The 17,159-nt window shown below is 36.3% G+C and overlaps 1 protein-coding gene across 1 annotated transcript in view; it reads right to left on the reverse strand.

The window, feature by feature from the left end:
* The window catches only part of LOC6036190 (regulator of G-protein signaling 17), a 36,888-nt gene extending 19,991 nt beyond the window's left edge, over window positions 1–16,897 (reverse strand). The window contains exons 1-2 of the mRNA XM_038259221.1: window positions 16,143–16,897; window positions 8,721–8,802 (exon numbers count right to left, since the gene is read on the reverse strand). The gene's annotated coding sequence lies outside the window, so the exon portion shown is untranslated. The remainder of the gene's footprint in view (window positions 1–8,720; window positions 8,803–16,142) is intronic.
* Between the last annotated feature and the right edge of the window lie 262 nt (window positions 16,898–17,159).

The following is a 17,159-nucleotide window of genomic DNA, read 5'->3' on the forward strand; positions in this document are numbered from 1 at the left end:
TGCCCACGTCAGGTGAATGCCAGAGATGGTTCAGCAGCAAAACTGAAGAGCGATATCCAGAAGCTGACACGGCGGAGCGCAAAGTACATCATCGCTGGTGACCTCAACGCGAAGCATGAAGTTTGGGGCAACAGCAGGAGGAATCGGAACGGAGTGATTCTGCACAACGATCTGCAAAACGGATACTACAACGTTGTGAGTCCGGATCGTCCAACGAGGGTGGCTCGGTCTGGGAATCACTCAATCATCGACTTCTTCATTACCAATATGGCTGAGAACGTGGCTCATCCTGAGGTGTTTGAAGAGTTGAGTTCTGATCACTATCCGGTGGTTGTGGAGGTTGGAGCTTCCGTTACTCCGCAGCGGCAACCAACCCGGAAAGATTACCACAACGTTGACTGGCAGCAGTTTCAGCAAGTGGTAGACAGCAACATCGACTATGATCAACACCCGGAAACTTCTGCTGATATTGATCGTTCGCTGGAGGTGATCCAGCAGGCTATCAACCAAGCAGAGGCTGCCAACGTTCGGGAGGTTCCTGTTAATTTTAAGGTAACTGATATTGACGTAGATACTAAACACTTGATTAGACTTAGGAATGTTTATAGGAGACAATATCAACGGACTGGGGACTATGACAAAAGATTTCAGTTAACAATTTGAACAAAATCATACAAGACCGACTTGACAATATCAGAAATCAAGAATTTTCAAAACATGTAAGCCAGCTTGGGAATTATTCAAAACCATTTTGGAAACTTTCAAAAGTTCTTAAAAACAAACCAAAGCCTATTCCTCCTCTTATTGTTGAGGATTCTCCTTTGATTACATCCGAGGAAAAGGCAAATGCACTTGGGCTTCATTTTGTTAGTTCACATAATCTTGGCGCTTCCATGACCAGCCGTAAAGAAACATCAGTTGCCAATAGTATTTCAACAATCAATGACTCTACCTTTGAATTTCCTGCAGATTCCCATGTTTCTGGTGAGGAAGTCAAAGTTGCAGTTAAACAAATGAAAAATATGAAAGCTCCTGGCTTTGATAACATTTTTAATCTAGTGTTGAAAAAACAGAGTGATCAGTTCTTTCAACATCTAGCCAATATTTTCAATAAATGTTTGCAACTTGGTTACTTCCCCACCAATTGGAAGCTGGGCAAAGTCATACCAATTTTGAAGCCTCAAAAGATCCAACATCGCCAACAAGTTATCGTCCCATTAGTCTTTTGAGTAGTCTGTCCAAACTCTTTGAGAAGGTCATCTATTCAAGGCTTTTGGATTTTACCAACGATAATAATATAATTTTGAATGAGCAGTTTGGCTTCCGAAAGGGACATAATACTGCTCATCAGCTTACGAGAGTAACTAAAATCATCAAGCAGAACAAGCTTGAGTCTAAATCAACTGCTATGGCTTTGTTGGATGTTGAGAAGGCTTTTGACAATGTTTGGCATGATGGTTTGATACATAAACTGTATTTATACGGTTTTCCAATGTATCTTATCAAAATTATCCAGCACTATCTTTCGGAGAGATCGTTCAAGGTTTTTCTGAATGGGATTGCTTCTGGATTATTCAACATTGATGCTGGGGTTCCCCAAGGAAGTATTCTTGGCCCACTTCTGTACAATATTTTTACATCTGATTTGCCTACTCTTCCTGGTAATGGTGTGTTGTCACTTTTTGCTGATGACACTGCCGTTATTTATAAGGGTAAAATAACCAGATATTTAGTTGGCCGTCTTCAGAAGGGTCTTGACGTTCTTTCCGAATACTTTGGCGACTGGAAAATTCGCATAAATGCAGCCAAAACTCAAACCATCATTTTTCCACTTTCCAAATCGGCCCGATTTGTCCCAAAGGATGATGTTTTGATTAAAATGAATGATGTTTCAATACCCTGGTCAAAGGAAGTTGTATATTTAGGTCTCATACTTGACTCGAAACTATTGTTTCGACAGCATGTAGATAAAATATTGAACAAGTGCAGCATTCTCATCAGGTGTTTGTATCCTTTAATTAACAGAAAATCAAAGTTATCTTTGAAAAATAAGCTAGCAGTTTACAAACAAATAATTTACCCCGTTATTGAGTATGCAGTACCTGTTTGGGAGTGTTGCGCTAGAACTCATAAATTGAAGCTCCAGCGTGTCCAAAACAAGGTACTCAAAATGGTTTTGAATGTTCCTGGCTGGACAAGATCAAGTGAGGTTCATGAATTAGCAGAAGTAAAAATGTTGGATCAGAAGATTCAAGAAAAATGTTTGAAATTCAGGGAAAAATGTGCTATATCTGAATACCCCTTGATTCAAGGATTGGTTTAGTTTATGGTAAGATTAAGTTAGTTTTAGGTTAGGTTATGTTTTCTTAATTTTTTTTTCTTCATTGTACCTAGTGTTACAAAAATGATAAATCATATACTTTTAAAGTTATGAAAATGAACAGTGTTTAAATCACGAAAAGCAAACTAAAGCTGAAGAGCCACAGCTGACCACTTATTATGTAAACCAAATGTAATTATTATAAGAAAGATTCAATAAAGTATATTTAATTCAAAAAAAAAAAAAACAAATCCATTTGCATAATTGCTTGACTGCTGCTTTATTTACTGTCTGTATTTGTTTTCTGATAGTTCGCACGTTCAAAAATCAAATCTCTACGTTTTGGCAAACCGAATTTTAGGTATTTTTTTTTTAATTTTATTTTGTCCATGCTTTCCATAAGAGAAAAGAGGTAATTTTGCATAATTAGTTTTTCCATTTTCAGGCTCCGCACAATGTTGCGTGCTTGTCGTAAAAATTATTGATATTAGATAATCTATTTCTTGAGAAGGGTTATACGTTATGATTCGAACTTTTACAAAAAAATGTGTGCAGGAAAAATAGCCTTTCACATTATTTTATTTGAAATTATATAAATGGAAGTTGCATTCAAATCTTCGTTTTAATACAATTTTCAAATAACATCAGCTGGTCAAGGATGTACACGAACAGGACCAACTTTTTCGAAAGATCTCGCCGAGACATGAAAAAAGTCTTCCGGACCAACTTTCTAAACCCCAGGGTTCAAAGTTACATGCTGTTGAAGTTTGTGCATTTTGAGTAAAATATACAAAAATCGGATTTTACTATTTCTAAAATCATTTATAAAATCTCTGTTTCATTATGGATTTCGATTTTCTTGACTTCATTCGATGCGTATCAGCAAAAACTATGAATTCTGATATATCTTAGCATGATTGAAACATGATTTCACTTGTTTTTATCCGTTTGAACCGTTTGGGCAAGAGGCATCCCATAGAAACAAGTCGAAACTTCAAGGTTTTGAAAACGGATCCGACCCAAACTGCTTCAGTGAGTATGAAAGGCTTCAGTGCAATGTTGTAACAACTTATTGGGATGGTCTGAGTCATCCGAGAACTCCTTGGAGTTAAGACCGGTGAGTCTACCGCCGTAACAAGCAAGATGTCGGCGGTTTTTGACCACTGATCATACGCGCATGGCTTCAGTGAGTATGGTAGACTACTATGCTGATGTGTTGGAGTATCCTGGGTTCTCCTAGGACTCCCTGGAGTTAAGATCTGTGGGTATACTACCGTAACGAGCAAAATGTCAACCGGTTTTGACAACGGAACATACCCGCATAGCTTCAGTGAGTGTGGTAGACTGCTTTGCCAATATGTTAGGATGTCCTGGGTCATCCAAGGACTCCCTGGAGTTATGATCTGTGGAGCTATAGCCGTAACAAGCAAGAGGTCGACGGTTTTTGACCCCGGAACATACCCGCATAGCTTCAGTCAGTATGGTAGACTGCTTTCTTAATGTGTTGGGATGTCTTTGGTCATCCTAGGACTCCCTGGAGTTAAGATATTTGGGTCACTGTAACAAGAAAAACTAACTTAATCCACCTATGTGGTTGGAGCCTTCCTCACAACAATGGCTGTACACAAGTTTCATCTATTTTTTAGATCCGGCTTCAAAAAAGTACATCAATATCACTTAAGTGGCCATATCTCGAGACAGGGTTGCCAGATCTTCAATGTTTTGCACTCGTTGGAAAGGTATTTTGATAACCTAAACAACGTTGGGTCGGATGATGGATCCGGACATAATTTACATACATTTAAGTGAGATCCAGCTTCAAAAAAGTACATCAATAGCACTTAAGAGGCCATATCTCGAGACAGGGTTGCCAGATCTTCAATGTTTTGGGCTCATTGGAAAGGTATTTTGATCACCTAACCAACGATGGGTCGGATGGTGGATCCGGACATAGTTTACATACATTTAAATGAGATCCGGCTTCCAAAAAGTACATCAATATCACTTAAGTGGCCATATCTCGAGACAAGGTTGCCAGATCTTCAATGTTTTGGGCTCTTTGGAAAGGTCTTTTGATAGCCTAACTAACGATGGGTCGGATGATGGACCCGGACATAGTTTACATACAGTTAAGTGAGATCCAAATATATGTGAAAACACATTTTTATGCATAACTTTTTAACTACTTATCAAAACTTCAATCTGTATAAAACTCGATCTATGGGACCCTAAACCAAGTCGAATGCAATAAGTTCGGGTCAAATCGGTTCAGCCAGTGCCGAGAAACATGAGCTAGTTTGTTGGTCACATACATACATACACACACACATACACACACACATACACACAGACATTTGTTCAGTTTTCGATTCTGAGTCGATATGTATACATGAAGGTGGGTCTACGACGTTTTTATACGAAGTTCACTTTTAGAGCAGGATTATAGCCTGACCTCAGTGAGGAAGGCAAAAGGTCGACGATTTATAACCGCGCATCATAACCGCAAAGATTCAGTGAGTATGGCAGACTGTATTGCTGTTATGTTGGGATGTTCTGGACCATTCCAGGGAGTCCTTGTAACAGCCGTAGACCTACAGATCATAACTCCAGGGAGTCCTAGGATGACCAAAGACATCAGTTTTTGCTGATACGCGTCGAATGAAGTCAAGAGGGCTTTTGTTAATTTGATTTGGTTAACCGCGGTGGATTTTCTTGAAATAATTCGAACTGTCAAAAATCCACCAAAGCATCTACCACATTGATCGCACAAAAATCTGTGGTAGAAAAATATCCACCGGTAGATGCTTTGGTGGATTTTTGACAGTTCGAATTATTTCAAGAAAATCCACCGCGGTTAACCAAATCAAATTAACAAAAGCCCTAAGATGAGCAAAATCCATAATAAAATGGAGATTTTATAAATGATTTAAGAAATAGTAAAAATCCGATTTTTTGTATATTTTTACTCAAAATGCACAAACTTCAACAGGGACCATCCATAAACCACGTGGACACTTTAGGGGGTATGACGATTGTCCACGATCCATACAAAAAGTTTATTTTTGTATGGACAATTGTCCACGAGGGGGTAACAGAATCCCAAAAAGTGTCCACGTGGTTTATGGATGGTCTCACAGCATGTAACTTTTGAACCCCGGGGTCCTCAAAACTCGTCTAAAACATGATTTTTGAGCAAAAACACGTTTTAGACAAGTTTTGAACACGCTATATCTTTTTTAAGGGGCAAGCTAACACCATACTCTCTACGGGAAAGTTGTAGAGCAAATTCCAGAGCATCCGAATATGAATGAGTCCGGTTTTGATATAGCAAGAAACGTGGATTTAATAAATATCAAAATAAAAAAATGGGTTTTCTCATGCTGATTCCCATAGAAAATTGAATCGCTTTGCGCAAAGTGAGGACTAAACCAATCGTTGCCAAACATTGGGAGTTTTTTCTTTTCCATACAACCATATTATACCCTAATGACCCAATCTCACCCCAGACCCATTGCCACGCTTGATTACTGTAATAAAAAGTTAGATAACAAATATCGCGTATCTATTTTTTTTTCTTCTGAAAAGTTCTGATTGATCAAAAAACCCCTTCTTAAGATACAAGCCCATCAGAAATCAAAAATAATAATTTAAAAATCTTGTTTAAATGACGAAAATTTAAGGAAAACACTGTTATGGACATTTCAAGCAAAACAATGTCAAAAGGCTAAAACTAGTTTGTATAAAATTAGTGTATCCTAAGAGTTATTGAATTATTTGCTATCAAAGCAGGCTTTTTTCAGTTCAAAATTTGGCTCGGGTGAAATTTTTAGTAAAATAGATTTTGTAACGATGATTTTGCTCAAAATTGAGCCATTTTGTACAAAAAAATTGCCAAATCCGCACTGATTTGCTGAGAACTTCACCAGGGGAAATTTTGACCCAAAAAAAAGTATACTTTGATTGAAAACAAAAAAACTGGAATTATTATCTTAAACTTCGCTCAAATTAAGGCCATCGGTATAATAGTATCGTCATACTATTTTAACAACTAATTGTTTAAAAAAGTACGTTTAGCGAGACTTGATCCCGTAATTTTTACAGTCACTGGAATCAGCCTCAATCTTAATTAATTGGTGTGGTTTTTCGGGGACGGGGGGGGGGGGTCAAGATACCCCTAATATTTAGAAAATGCCGGTTTAAAATATATTTTTAAAACGCTCGGCATAATTCAAAGAGTACAGTATGTAAAAAAAGCAAGCTTCCCTGCACCGTGCGGTACATGCGGTTCGCTTGCACCTCGGGTTTGCTTTGCGCCTGCTTTGTTCGGTTTACACCCGTACCCGACTCACACGAACCGAGGGTATTTTGGTTCATCGTACCAGCGCACCACGACACTCTCGGTTCGCCGCGTCGGTTTTGTGTCTGGCACTCACCCATGGCATGAACCCGGTATATGAGCCAAGGTGCTTCACTCGTTGCGAGCCGAGGTACGTGTCGTGGTACGCGCTGGCGGTACAAAACTGGTTCAATACCACGACACGTACCACGGCACGCTGGGTTCATGCCATGGGTGAGTGCCAGATACAAAACCGATGGGGCGAGCCGAGAGTGTCGTGGTGCGCTGGTACGATGTACCAAGATACCAATACACAAATGGGTTCAGGCACGTGCCGAAGCTAGAAAACCAAACCCGCGGTGTGCGTTGGCACTGGCGCATGGGAAGCTTGAAAAAAAGTATTTACACCCCTTGGGCACAATGCACATTTTGTGATGAAACATGTAGAAAATTTAAAGTTTGACAGGAACCTAGTACTACGTTTTGTTCAGAAACTCATGCCAAACATTTTGCTACAAATAGCTCATGAAAAGATGATTTCTATAAAAAGTTATATAACAAATACTATTCCGAAAATAAAAAAGGTGCAAAAAAAGTTTGTACACCTTTCGAAAAATTAACATAAATAATATTATTTGTTGACAAATCACCATTAATCCAGTCTCCCAATTCCAAATAGGCATCCTTGACTGATTAAAAAAATAATTTGGATTGAATATAAAGTTTACTAACTACTTAGTATAAAAGTTTATATAACTCTGGAAATTCTATATAAAACTTATCTAAACTTAATTTTGCAAACTTTTAATTCAACTAAATGTCAATATATTGCCATAGAATTGCTAAATAAACATTTTGGAGTGGGTATATCACCGTTTTGGGGGTATTTGTATCGATAGAATAGATTTTTCGTTGGAATTTCGTACCAACCCGGAATTACGTCGTCGGAAAATCCGCCGGCATCTGAACCGGTCCACAATTCACAAGTCAACCTATGTGGCATCAGAAGGGCATAAAATTTCCGATCTTTTGATACCCATACATCCAGGTTTTCTATAAAACCCACGTTTTTAAATACCTAAGCAAAAACGTTGTTATGGTTTCGTTTGAGCAACCTGCCAAAAATGTATGGAATTTCGTAATTTTTGTTCTCGTGGATCAAACTTACTTTTTGCTCAGGTATTTAAAAACGTGGGTTTTATAGAAAACCTGGATGTGTGGGTATCAAAAGATCGGAAATTTTATGCCCTTTCCGACTCCACATAGGTTGAATTGTGAATCGTGGACCGGTTCGGATGCCGGCGGATTTTCCGACGACGTAATTCCGGGTTAGTACGAAATTCCAACGAAAAATCTATTCTATCGATACAAATACCCCCAAAACGGTGTTATACCTACTCCAAAATGTTTATTTAGCAATTCTATGGTAATATATTGACATTTAGTTGAATTAAAAGTTTGCAAAATTGAGTTTAGATAAGTTTTATATAGAATTTCCAGAGTTATATAAACTTTTATACTAAGTAGTTAGTAAACTTTATATTCAATCCAAATTATTTTTAATCAGTCAAGGATGCCTATTTGGAGTTGGGAGACTGGATTTATGGTGATTTGTCAACAAATAACATTATTTATGTTAATTTTTCGAAAGGTGTACAAACTTTTTGCACCTTTTTATTTTCGTAATAGTATTTGTTATATAACTTTTATAGAAATCATCTTTTCATGAGCTTTTGTAGCAAAATGTTTGGCATGAGTTTCTGAACAAAACGTAGTACTAGGTTCCTGTTAAACTTTAAATTTTCTACATGTTTCATCACAAAATGCATAGTGCCCAAGGGTGTAAATACTTTTTTTACATACTGTACATCTGATTTATTACCCTTGTCAGCCAAACATAGCTGAATGTTTAAGCTTCCAATTCATGAAAAAGTTCATTTTTTTAAGAAATTGACAAAGTTATGTGTGATACAAAAAAAGGGTCTCCCCACTCTCCCTTACATGTCATGAAATGTATGGTGTTAAACAGTGTCATGTATTACTTAAGCCAAATCTGCTACTTACTGTTCGCCATCGAAAAGCGTATCGGAACTAGCTGGGTCTTTTTTCGTAGGCCCGTTGTCTTCTGCATTTTTTTATGGCCAAGCTGAAACGAAACAAGAGGTAAATTGGAAAGTTAAAGTTTTGAACAGCATTATTATGAATTTATTGAATCAATCAAAGCAACTCACACATACAGATTTCACTCAAATTTCCCGCAAAATACCGCCGACAGGTGAAACCAACGCGTGTCTTCACAAAGAAACTAATTACTTTTGCAAACACTCTCACTTTCACCCCCCTTTATCTCTTCAGAGAATGCTTGCAGGACTCCTAAGAGACACGCCAAAGTTCATATGTGCAGTACAGGTGAGCAGTTCTCTAGGATTTCGGTCATTCGATTTTTTTTGTATTTTTTAATCCGACTGAAACTTTTTGGTGCCTTCGGTATGCCCAAAGAAGCCATTTGCATCATTAGTTTGTCCATATAATTTTCCATACAAATTCGGCAGCTGTCCATACAAAAATGATGTATGAAAATTCAAAAATCTGTATCTTTTGAAGGAATTTTTGATCGATTTGGTGTCTTCGGCAAAGTTGTAGGTATGGATACGGACTACACTGGAAAAATAATACACGGTAAAAAAATTTGGTGATTTTTTATTTAACTTTTATCACTAAAACTTGATTTACAAAAAACACTATTTTTAATTTTTTATTTTTGATATGTTTTAGAAGGCATAAAATGCCAACTTTTCAGAAATTTCAGGTTGTGCAAAATCACTGACCGAGTTATGAATTTTTAATCAATACTGATTTTTCAAAAAATCGAAATTTTGGTCGTAAAAATTTTCAGCTTCATTTTTCGATGTAAAATCAAATTTGCAATCAAAAGTACTTTACTGAAATTTTGATAAAGTGCACCGTTTTCAAGTTATAGCCATATTTAAGTGACTTTTTGAAAATAGTCGCAGTTTTCATTTTTAAATTAGTGCACATGTTTGCCCAGTTTTGAAAAAATATTTTTGAAAAGCTGAGAAAATTCTCTATATTTTGCTTATTTGGACTTTGTTGATACGACCTTTAGTTGCTGAGATATTGCAAAGCAAAAACAGGAAAATTGATGTTTTCTAAGTTTCACCCAAACAACCCACCATTTTCTATCGTCAATATCTCAGCAACTAATGGTCCGATTTTCAATGTTAATATATGAAACATTTGTGAAATTTTCCGATCTCTTCGAAAAAAATATTTTTGGAATTTTCAAATCAAGACTAACATTTCACAAAGGCCAAACATTCAATATTACGCCCTTTTAAAATGTTTGTCTTGATTTGAAAATTCCAAAAATATTTTTTTCGAAAAGATCGGAAAGTTTCACAATTGTTTCATATATTAACATTGAAAATCGGACCATTAGTTGCTGAGATATTGACGATAGAAAATGGTGGGTTGTTTGGGTGAAACTTAGAAAACATCAATTTTCCTGTTTTTAAACCTTTGCATTGCAATATCTCAGCAACTAAAGGTCGTATCAACATAGTCGAATCAGCAAAATATAGAGAATTTTCTCAGCTTTTCAAAATATTTTTTCAAAACTGGGCAAACATGTGCACTAATTTAAAAATGAAAAACTGCGACTATTTTCAAAAAGTCACTTAAATATGGCTATAACTTGAAAACGGTGCACTTTATCAAAATTTCAGTAAAGTACTTTTGATTGCAAATTTGATTTTACATCTAAAAATGAAGTTGAAAAATTTTACGACAAAATTTCGATTTTGAAAATATCAGTATTGATTAAAAATTCATAACTCGGTCAGTGATTTTGCACAACCTGAAATTTCTGAAAAGTTGGCATTTTATGTCTTCTAAAACATATCAAAAAATAAAAATTAAAAATAGTGTTTTTGTAAATCAAGTTTTAGTGATAAAAGTTAAATAAAATCACCAAATTTTTTTACCGTGTATTATTTTTCCAGTGTAGTCCGTATCCATACCTACAACTTTGCCGAAGACACCAAATCGATCAAAATTCCTTCAAAAGATACAGATTTTGAATTTTCATACATCATTTTTGTATGGACAGCTGCCGAATTTGTATGGAAAATTATATGGACAAACTAATGATGCAAAATGGCTTCTTGGGCATACCGAAGGCACCAAAAAGTTTCAGCCGGATTAAAAATACAAAAATTAAAATTGAAGAAAAAGACCGATTTCGTAGAGAATTGCTCAGGTACGTTATATCGAGCAGCTGATGGGGCGTACGTACACGTGTGATGTCGTGTGTTTGCTCAACTTGTCAGAATCAATCTGGAACTAATTTTTCATTGTCATCCGCCCTCCCCCCTTTGGCTGTCGTGAGAGCACTTATGTTGGTGCTGGTGAAATCTCTGCAAACTAAAGCAATCAAAATAGTATTTTGAAAATAATAACTTAAATTTTTAAATTCCATTTTACGAATATTTTAAACTACTAAAATATCAAAAATAAGTTTGAAAATAATTTTGTAAAAACAGAAAATTTCACCGAGAATTTTCCAGCTGGTGTGAAGTGTCAAAGCTCTTCTTTGTAAGGCTCCGTTCGTGTACAATCTTTGCATCACTGTTTCAGCATCAGCATCGGACCGTGGGGGGTAAGAAGGGTGAAAGCTCGCAAACTCTGTATAGAACATGTCTTCTTGAGGAGCTTTTCTTGGAAAATTGAGTCAAATGGACGCACTTTTGTACCGTGTGCCCAAGGAGAACGAGAAACGATGTCAAGTGATGGAAATGTTGATAAAGGTTGTAAGAGATCTTTTTGTCCTGGATTTTGTTGAAGTCCAATTTTGTTACGTTGTGAAGAGTTTTCCGAAAGTGGTCAATGTACTTTAGTGTTATTTATTGGAAAAAGAAATTCCTGCCAACTTTTGACAAAATTCCAAAAAATAATGCAATGGCAATTCCAACTCTGATTGAATCAAGAATACCACTTTAAATGAACGTGACAAACGATGAATTTCTGCTCTCGCCACTCTTTGGTCTACATAAATCAATGGTTCATGAAAGATCAATTGCGGAGTGCTTCCGCCTTGAAGAGCGGAAGCTGGGGACGTCACGTGCCATGGCTAGAAAAATAATGCAGCGTTGTTTTCTTTATTTGCTTGGCATTGATTTTGTTCTCTATCACCAATCACCATCTTAAAAATTAATGCATTTTCTAGAATCTCTCGCTCTAGATGATTGGTTTATAGCTTTGCTACGGTTGAGAGTGCTTCGAAAAAGGATGAAAGTATTTTCCCCAAAGAGATGCTGCGAAGCAATAATTGATTGTGCATTTTATTGGGATTTATATTGACTGAAAGAAAAAGTTACTTTTATGAGTTTTTGTTTTTGATGGTTAAAAGTTTTTGCCCAAATTTGTCCGAGGCTTTGTATACTGAGCTCGAAAACTAGCTGAATTACCACAAAATCTTGCTTTAACTCATCACATATAGCTCCTATCAATTTGGTGTCTTGGACAAAGTTGTTTGTTTTGATATTACTGACAACTCTTCTAAACATTGCAATCGACTAAAATCAAAATTTAACAAAGTTTTAGTCAAAAACAGTTGTTTGACTGGGATTTATCAAAAGGTTCCAAAACTGGTATTCAACGCAAAGATAGAGCTTTGCCCTGTTGAGGAAAGTTTGTGAAAATTTCTGCTCTACAACATTGCCGAAGACACCAGCTATCTCTTAACTGTTAAAAGTTAGAAATTCAATAGCCTGCTGTGATGAGTATTTTGAAAAACAAATTTCACCGAAAAAAGGCCATGACAACGCTGAACAAAGTTGCAGAACATGCAAAAGCACGAAAATGCTTACTTTGATCTCTAATCAATTAAGTTCGTCAAAACAGCCTTTTGAACCACTGCACAGTGGTCCGAAACCGAAATCTAGCGTGACAAAATTGATAGTGGCCACACGTTAAGATTTAGAGCTTTAGTGTCTTCTTGATCATTCAAGAACAATAGGGGCATCTTTTGGCATGGTGGACATTAAGGTGGTCCAAATTTTAGGGTGGTTCAGAATTTTTATTTTGGCGGGATGACGAGATAGCGCTTCGATGTCTTCAAAAAAGTTGTAGGGAACACCATTCTGAGCAACTTTGCTGAAGAGCACAAAGCTCTATCTTCAAACGGATGTTTCTAGAGCAATTTTTGTAAATAAGGTTGAGGTGTTAATGAAAAAACTAACAATCCACCTATGTGGTTGGAGCCTTCCTCACAACAATGGCTGTACACAAGTTTCATCTATTTTTAGATCCGGCTTCCAAAAGTACCGTAAACCGGGGTGACTTTGATAGGATTTCAATTTGTTTTTGAAATATTTTCCAACAGGTAAGGTTTTTCTCAAGATTATTATTTTTAGAACATGTACTGGGGTAGGCCACACAAAGTCCATGCACTATTTTGGAAAAAAAGTTTTTTCAATAGTGTTTAGAAAAATAGTTACGTTAAAAATTCTTAGTTTAAATTCCGGGGTGACTTTGATAGTCATAGTTTTTCATGTTAAAATCATATTTAAGATGTTCAAACTTTATTTGTACGTTAAATGTACCATCACTAAAGTAGCTGATATAGTTTTTAAGGAAAAAAAAAATCAATGTTTATGTTTAGTTAACTAAGTTTATAAGCTTTTTATCAAAATACTAATAAATTTTACATAAAATTGTTGAAAAGTAGGAATTTTGCCTGAAATTTGTTAATTCTCTACCAACTAGTTTTGTTTATAAAATTATCGATTTATATTGCATTTTAAACTGAATACAAAGCACGAATCACAAGTTTTCACGTTTTACATGAAATTTGTTCAACTGAAATTGCCTATAAATTTGGAGATTTTTTTTAATTGTGTTTCAAGGACACATTATTTTTATTATTTACAAACTTATTTAACATTCTTCTAGTGGAAAATTGTCCAAAGAACCCGAAAATGCATTTCGTTTTCCGATTCAAAATCATGTTCATTGAGAAAATCTTGACACTTTGAGAAGTTGTAAATAATGACTTTCATCAACATTTTCTTAATTATAGTTAACTAACTTTTTAAACATTTCAAAATTTTATGCAAAGTTCTTCTTGAGGTACTTTGAACACTTCTCTACCACGGTCAGTATGATTCTGAACCATTCCGTACGTATTTTAATTGTACTCTTTATTTTGCAGAAAAATCGCAAACCTATCAAAGTCCCGGCTATCAAAGTCACCCCGTTTTACGGTACATCGATATCACTTAAGTAGCCATGTCTCGAGACAGGGTTGCCAGATCTTCGATGTTTTGCACTCGTTGGAAAGGTCTTTTGATAACCTAACCAACAATGTTTACATACATTTAAGTGATATCCGGTTTCAAAAAAGTACATCAATATCACTTAAGTGGCCATATCTCGAGACAGGGTTGCCAGACCTTCAATGTTTTAGACTCGTTGAAAAGTATTTTGATAACCTAACCAACGTTGGGTCGGATAGTGGATCCGGACATAGTTTACATACATTTAAGTGAGATCCGGCTTCAAAAAAGTACATCTATATCATTTAAGTGGCCATATCTCGAGACAGGGTTGCCAGATTTTCAATGTTTTGGACTCGTTAGAAAGGTCTTTTGATAATCTAACCAACGATGGGTCAGATGATGGACTCGGACATAGTTTACATACATTTAAGTGAGATCCGGCTACAAAAAAGTACATAAACATCACTTAAGTGACCATATCTCGAGACAGGGTTGCCAGATCTTCAATGTTTTGGACTCGTTGGAAAGGTCTTTTGATAACCTAACCAACGATGGGTCGGATGATGGACCCGGACATAGTTTATATACAGTTAAGTGAGATCCAAATATATGTGAAAACACATTTTTATACATAACTTTTGAACTACTTATCGAAACTTCAATCTGTATAAAACTCGATCTATGGGACCCTAAACCAAGTCGAATGCAACAAGTTCGGATCAAATCGGTTCAGCCAGTGCCGAGAAACATGAGCTAGTTTGTTGGTCACATACATACATACACACACACATACACACACACATACACACAGACATTTGTTCAGTTTTCGATTCTGAGTCGATATGTATACATGAAGGTGGGTCTACGACGTTTTATACGAAGTTCATTTTTAGAGCAGGATTATAGCCTTACCTCAGTGAGGAAGGCAAAAGACAATTTTGAAATGTGAATATCTTGAAAAGGTGGTGGAGTTTGACCTCACTCTTAGAAGCATCTGAAAGTACACATTTTAAGGTACATTTGCTTTTTTGTTTAACTCATTCAATCTTAATTTGAAAATGAGCATTTTTAAATCGTTTTTTGCCCATAACTTTTGATAGAATATACCAAAATTTGTTTTTCAAGAATAAAAATATTCATTTTGACAAGCTCTACAACTGTCTAGAAGGGCTTAAAAATGTACAAAATGATCTAGTGGTTGTAAAGAAGAAACAAGTGTTAGCTGAAATATTTCAGGAATCAACAAAATATTTAAATTTATTCCTGAAATATTTCCGCTAAAACTTGTTTATTCTTTAACAACCACTAGATCATTTAGTACATTTTAACATTGAAAATCGGACCATTAGTTGCTGAGATATCGACATTAGAAAATGGTTGGTTTTAAATTTTTGCATGACAATAATTCAGAAACTAAGGGTCTTATCAACATAGTTCGAAAAAGCAAAATATAGAGATTTTTCTCAGGTTTTAAAACTTTTTTTTTTCAATGGTGTGCAGGCATGGGCACTAATTTTTAAAATATATAACTAAGACTATTCTCAAAAAAGTGACCTAAAAATGGCTATAACTTGGAAACAATGCATTTTATCAAAATTTCACTAAAGTACTTTTTGATTGCAAATTCGATTTAACATCGAAAAATTATTTTTAAAAATCATTATTGCTTTCAAAATTTATAACTCGGTCAAAAATTTTTGCACATTCTAGAAATTTCTGATAAGTTGGCATTTGATGTCCCCTAAAAGATATCAACAAATAAAAAAAATGTTTTATTTTGCAAACCTAGTTTTAGTAACCAAAAGTGAAATTGAAAATCACAATTTTTTACCGTGTATCATTTTTACAGTGATGTCCTTATCCATTTCTACAACTTTGCCGAAGGCACAAAATCGATCAAAACATTCCTTCGAAAGATACAGGTTTTTGAATTTTCATGTATCATTTTTGTATGGACAGCTGCCAAATTTGAATGGCAAATGATATGGACAAACCAATTATGTAAAATGGCTTCTTTAGGCATTCCGAAGGCATCAAAAAATACAACAACAAAAATGAATGACTGAAATCTCAAAGAATTGCTCATACTGTAGCAATCAACATTTTTCAAATAAATCTTATCGAAATGAATGGTCAAATTCCAATTTAGTTATACTACCAAAACATAGCAACCACCATCCAATCTTACCCCTTCCGTATCCTGGCGATGGCATGGCGCCATTTATCGGTCATATTGCGGCCACCGCCGCTTCTGCCGCCTCCACTCAGCTTCTAACTCCCTCCCAGAGAGGGCAGCCCACGTGGTTCGTCGTCAACGTGTGGATTCAGTGCTGATCTCCCTTCCTAGCTGCTGCTTCGTCCCAGCCTCACTGTTATGGCAACAAAACCCACAAAACACCTTGCGTCCCCTTCCACTACCAGATGCTTCTCCACCCAACACGGCATTTCCACACTACGTCAACAGAGGTGATGATGACGGGCAACAACTTCTGGATGACGACCTGGCAGTGAACCACCTTGTTCATCGCTTACTCTCGCTGCCGTCGTCGCCGTCGGTGGAATTTCGCACTTGCTTCGCCGGCTCATTTCTCGGCCCCATATTTACACTTTTGGTCCACATACACACACGTACACGTTTCTTGTTTTCTTTTATTTTCCTCTCTTCTTTTGAAACGAGTACACGAACTCGGTTCTGTTTGTCCGTCCGTTTGTGTGTGAGTATTTGTTTTTGTTTGGCTCTTCTTTACATCATAATTTTCACTTACGGCCACTCAACATACACACCAGGCCAACCCAACTCAACCCAACTCTGAGCGAGCTAGCACAGTGTAAACACTTTCCCTGTTGGCCAAGGTTAATCTGGTCGGGATGCTGGAAGCACACTCTGATGGCCCTAACCCCTGGTCCAACACTTGGATGATGGCGGCTTGTCAGTTGCAGGAACTGCGGGAGTGGCGTTCATTTGATGACGATTAAAAGAAGATTGGAGTTTTTGGCTAAATAGCAACCCCTCAGTTTACTAAAATGTGATAAAAGTTCACAAAAGCAAAAGTCCTATCAATTCGATTTAATTTAAAAGATGTCTCCTTCATTCCCAATTGTGTAGAGAATTTTTGCGAACTTCACTCAGTGAAAAATCATGGTAAACTGTACCTGTTTTATGTCAGGAAAATATGTAATGTTACCTCTTAAAATATATAAATTT

Source organism: Culex quinquefasciatus, chromosome 3 (genome assembly GCF_015732765.1).
Source record: "Culex quinquefasciatus strain JHB chromosome 3, VPISU_Cqui_1.0_pri_paternal, whole genome shotgun sequence".
NCBI lineage: Eukaryota > Metazoa > Arthropoda > Insecta > Diptera > Culicidae > Culex > Culex quinquefasciatus.